The sequence below is a fragment of the Chelonia mydas genome, chromosome 6, assembly GCF_015237465.2.
Source record: "Chelonia mydas isolate rCheMyd1 chromosome 6, rCheMyd1.pri.v2, whole genome shotgun sequence".
In the NCBI taxonomy this organism is placed as follows: Eukaryota; Metazoa; Chordata; order Testudines; family Cheloniidae; genus Chelonia; species Chelonia mydas.
The window spans coordinates 19,053,771-19,059,770 of NC_051246.2; positions in this window are offsets into that span (position 1 = coordinate 19,053,771).

Genomic DNA, 6,000 nt, shown 5'->3' on the forward strand with positions numbered 1-6,000 from the left:
TTATCATTCACATTTTTCTGACTAAATTTGTCCTCCTAGCTGATTTGGCTCAGGCTCTGAAGCCCGCCCCCTATCCCAAGGCTTCAGTGCCTGAGCCTGAAAGTCACATAGCTATTTTTAGTGCCATAGCATAAGCCCCATGAGCCCAGGCTCTGAGATTCACTGCTGTGGGCTTCTGTTTGCTATGTAGACGTGCTTAGAGAGGATAAGTGACTTGCCCAAGGTCATACAAGAAGTCCATGACAGGGTAGGGACTTGAATCCAGGTCTCCCATTTCCTAGTTAGTGCCCTAACCTTCCTTCCATAAAGTGAAAAATTACTTTGTTTATTACCAAGAAAAAGAAAAAAAGCAAAAAAAAAAAAAAAAGCTTGCCATCTTTATATGAAGAGCCTCAAAATGGCTGGATGCCGAAAGTGACTATAGGGTAGGGAAATAGCCCTCACTGAGGAGGAGGGCATTTTAGTGTTGTGGTGAAGACTGAACTCTACATCAGCTTTGTGCACCTGTGTCATTACTGTACAATCTGTAATTTCAGGAGCTCACTCTGTTTCTCCATTACAATATATCATAACTTTTTATACAACCTTAGATCTGTGTAGAAGGCTCTTTTGATAATCAGACTGAGCACATTTAAGAGTATATCTTTAGGTATTCTTTTAAAAAAACCAAACAATCCTTCCCCTAAACAACCCCCCAAAACTCTTAAGTTAATAAAATATGCCATTTGCACTGTCACTGCATTGCAGGCTGTATAGCCTTCTGTCTTGGATTGTTTAGATACAACAAATCCTGCATTTTGGCAGGGGGTTAGACTAGATCAGGGGTTCCCAAACTTGGTTCGCGGCTTGTTCAGGATAAACCCCTGGCAGGCCGCGAGGCGCTTTGTTTACCTGAGTGTCCGCAGGTATGGCCGCTTGCAGCTCCCAATGGCTGTGGTTTGCTGTTCCCGGCCAATGGGAGCTGCAGGAAGTGGTGTGGGCTGGGCCACCATTTCCTGCAGCTCTCATTGACTGGGAACGGCGAACCACGACCACTGGGAGCTGGGAGCTGCTGTACCTGTGGACGCTCAGGTAAACAAAGTGTCTCGCGGCCTGTCACAGTCTTACCCTCAACAAGCCGCAAACCAAGTTTGGGAACCCCTGGACTAGATGATCCTTGCAGTCCCTTATAACCCTATGATTACAATCAAGTCTCAGTACAAAAGACTTTAAAAATGACAAGATGATGTATGTGTAACTAATACTCTTGGGGGGGAAATGGTATGGTATTGTATTTTGAGAAACAATATGATCATGTAGATTTATAATGCAAAAGCACACAGGGGTAGAGTTAAGGTTGTGAGCATAACCCTTAATATTCTCATTTCCTGAACAGGCGTAGTTGTATGGAGGTAGAGTTCCGGTTGAGTTGGCTTTCTTTTCTTTTCCATTCCCTTTTCCCTTTCCTTTCTGTTTTTCAGTGGCTTAGATCTCCTTCCCCCCAAAAAGGGGTTTTGGCCGTTCTCCCTTCCTTCCTCCCGTGGCGAATTTCTTTGTAAAAGTTGTCAAGATTCAGAGAAGGTTAGCAAGCTTCAACCTTGTTTCCCTTCTCCCTTTGCAGCAAAAAGTCAGCAGGGAGAGCAGAGAGCCTCACCAGCAGATCTGCAGCAGGGGATTGGAAACTGAGAGACAGTGATTAGGAGTTCCCGGTTTATTGTTTTATAGACAATGCTTTTCTTCCTGCACCCTCATCTCTGCAGCTGACTCTGTGGGTCTCTTGGAGAGGTCTGATGGGAATACTTCTCCCCAGCCTCTCCATCAGAATTCCTGCTAGTCTCTGATAGGGAGGCCTGGTCTTGGCTCCCTCACATTGGCTATGGATGTCTGTGGAACTGCAGGTGCTGGCTCCCATATCTAGAAGGCTTAGTGCTGCTGGAGATCTTCATTCAGCAGTCAGCCTGCTTTTTGTTGTTTCCTTAAGGCTTCTGGCAAGTGGATTCACTGAAAATTGCAGACTTCCAGAAGCAGGAAGAGAGCAGTGTTTATGTGGAGCCAAATATGATCTAGAATTTAAAATGTCAGTATTGTTATAATCCTCACTCAAATCCCTTGCTTATTCCATTTCATTATTACATAATACTAGCCAAGTGTACTATTCAGCAAACAATAATAATGGAAAGGCCTGTGTTTCTGTGCTGCTCCAGTACTGCACTGTTAAGATGAATTCTCTACAGTTCATTTATTTAAACTGCTCCTATTTCTACAGTCTTATGTACAAATCTGTGTTACTGCATATGTGGTATGTTTTGTAATTGGGTAATGAAAGACATTTTTGGAGCACGTACAGGCAGAATGCTGTTGTTAAAGTTACTGTGGGAACCTGAACTGAGCATTTCCTGATGTGTTTGTGCAGTTCAGAGTTCACTATTTCACTAGTGTGGATTTTTTATATTAATTCTCCAAAACCTTTTTGTTTGTGTCACGTAGGTGCTTCAGTCAGCTCTTTCCTTTAGATGTGGGATCCCAGTGTTGCATGTAATTCCATTTCCTTGGTGGCTCTGCAACATTAAGAGTTTACTGTGCCTTTGTGTGTGTACAAGTTGAGAATGCTTTCAGAAACAGGAGAGTCAGTCCTTCTAATATGCATCTGTGTCAGCCATCCTCCCCTCAACACACACTAGGTCAGTGCATCAGCATCTTTAGGGAAGAGTGAGACCAGATGATTATTTTCATGAGTGTTCACTCTCCCACCCTGGCTTGGAGGGTGGCTTATTTGATGTAATTCAATGCCCTGTGACATGTAAGACAAGGCGAACTGCTTGGAAGATCCAAACAATGATTCTTTACTACGGTTGAATAGCTTGTTACTGCATCTCATGCTGCATGAGTGTGTCCTGGTATGAGAGACGCACTTACTGAAATAGAAATTCACTGAATGAGAGCATACCTTCCTCTTGTGAAGTCATGGTGAGGTATGAGGAGACTTCTAACCAGTCTGACTGGTTATTTTGAGCTTTTAGGTAACATGTGAATATGTGACACCACTGTACATAAAGAGGTTCACTACTCAGTTCATATGACTGACACCCTCTCTCTTGAGCTCCTCCACACTGTGTCGCTGGTCTAGGGGTATGATTCTCGGCTTGAATCCAAGAGGTACCAGCTTCAAATCCTGGACGAGCTCCCTGAGTCAGCTCTTATTTTCTGCTACGGATGGCAGAAATACAAGTGAAACTCTGAATCAAATAGTTGGGGCAACTACAGTGCTTACAGTTGAACCAGGAGGTGGGGAGGAGAGAACCAAAGAGGTGCAATACCATATAAGTAATAGTCTAGACATAAAAAGGATAATGAAAATGGCCACATAACTGTGGATGAAACTAGGAATGCTGATCCATAGTGAGAATCTTAGAAGCCAGTATGGCTGGTCTGGACTGTTTCACGCCTGCCAGAGGATGGGGACGGTACACTTTTCTCTATCTGGTGGAATGAAGAGTAGAGTTGAAGTGATGCTGCAGCTTCTTGTGTCAACACAGCTGTGTACAGGTGTATTTGCTGTTGCGGTTTACACCACAAAAATTGTTGTTAGTCATAGTCAACACAAAGTGGTATTGTCTAAGCATTTTAACTTCATCAGGTTTGAAAAGGCTTCATGATTTTTCCACTAGGTCCTCTGAAGATCTGGCAGAACTGAGTGCTGGGTCTTCCAGTCTGCAGATGACCTGTGCTAACTCCGATCATATGGACGGTGAAGCCAGGTGGCTTACAGGAGTGCAAAACACACAATACTAGCCATGGCTAACTTTAAGAAAAGCTCTTCTAACCTTGCCCTTTTTTGTCTTTCAGTCTACATCCGCTTGTGAGCCTTGTCAACGCCCATCAGAAGGGACCCTCTGGAGCGTTCTTATAAAAATCCAACCTAGCTCTGTACTTAACTTCCCTTTATGCATGGCTTCAAGTTCAGCATTCATTTGTGGAGTCACTCATTTTTAAAGCCTTGTCTGCGGTTTGAAAAGTCCAGAGAGTAGAGTCCTGCTTTGTCAAGCTAGGCCATTTCCTTGCTTAGTTCTTTAGCCAGTGATCAGTTGGAGCTCTGCTTGAGGGGCTGACTCTGCTCTTTCTCCTTTCCTTTCCCAACTCAATAGCGGAGATGGGTCACATAGAGGAAGACTAAGGAAGGTGCTAAGTCAAGGAACTTTAGCCTCACTTGCCTGTTCTTCAGGGGAGGCTGCTTGTTTCATCTCCTCTGCATGCGCTGAATTTTTGAGATTACTGGAGAGTGACTGTGTGAGTCTGTTGGGAGGGAGATCTCCAAAGTAAAAGAGCCTCTTCACCAGAGAGAGCTCTTAAGGGTGGAAACTGAAAGGAGGAGAAAAAAGGTAACTGAAATCCACCCCCATTCCTCTCCAAAATATGAAATTTAAATCTCTGCTGTGGAACAAACCACACTTGAAGAATAGAAATTTTCAGCCCTAACCTCTAGGATCCACACAAGGGGATAAAGTATATGAACACACTATTACATGATTCCCATCTCACAGGCCTCTAGCCTCACCCTTTTCTTCGATACTGAATCCTCCATTGAACCATAACTGAGGTGTCCTTCTTCATTCATCACCTCCCAGCTGGAGGGATTTGTCTTTTAAACTAGAACTTGCTAGCATTTCATTGGTCTTTTCACTGTATAAACACTGTTACATCTCCTCGCAAACTCTAAAATCTAGCGCTTAGATGATATAGTAATGGGCATTATGGAAAACCCCAAGATAAACAGAACCAGATGGAATGATGAGTCCTGCCATGAATGCAGGGGACTGGACTAGGTGACCTTTCGAGGTCCCTTCCAGTCCTGTGATTCTATGAACTAAATGTAGTGATGGAAAACTAAGCAGCTTTGGAAAATGGACCATTCTATTACCTATCCTTGCCTAACCCAAAACAAAATCTGTAAACAAAGGACAACAGCCAGACTCCAGTCATCCCAGCCTCCTAGACCTACCGGAGATGTACCCACTCGCCTAGCTTACTATCACATTGCCTCTTATCATGCCCCAAAGTATCTTCATTAGGATGACCTGTTCCCATATCTCGTAGGTCTTGAGTGACTCCATCATCCTTCAGTCAAACTTGGCCTTTTAAATGCTGGTAACCTCACACGTTCTGTTTTGTTATACCACTGTCACCATGGACATCTGTTACTGACAGCTGTTGCGCTAGATGGGAGCATCCTGTTGATACAGGGAAGATCTGTAAAGTTTGAATGGTCTCCACCTCAGTGGAAGCAGGACAGGCTGGCTGGAGTAGTCGGGAGAGTGCTAAACTAATAACAAAAGGGGAGGATAAAAAAAAGGGAAGATATGAGCACTCAGCACAAAATCGGGATGTTAAGAACAAAATTAATCCAGAAACCAAAGGACATGAAGAGAATGGAATTATTGAATTGTCTATACACCAACTCCAGAAGCCTGGGAAACAAACAAGAGGAATTGGAATTGTTCATTTATGACCATAAATTTGATCTAGTTGGTATGACTGAAACCAGGTGGGATGGTTCCCATGATTGGAATGTTAAAATCAGTGGTTATAACCAGGGATCCTAGAAGTCCATTTGCTGTGGGGAAAAAGTAGAAAAACACAGAATTTGCATTTTTACAGAGAATCTTTAGTTTTTTACATTTTGTGAAAAAATAAAAACATACACAACAGAACCCCATTTATCCAAGTCTCTATTATCCAGCTTTCTGTATTAATTGAAACAGGGCTGACGGCCCAAGCCCCGCCGCCTGGATCTGAAGTGCTCCAGATTGTCAGAATTGTTGATTATCCGATCTGGCCCCAGTCCCAATTAGATCAGATAAATGGATTGCACTGTATCAATAAAACATTGCGTTGTACAGATACCTGTATATATTGTGGCTAGGGAAAATAAGTTCAGCGTTTCATTTTAATTGCGGAAAACCACAGATTTTGATGTTGGGGTTTTTGAGCATTTAGGGGTTTTTTTAATCACAGAAAATTAGG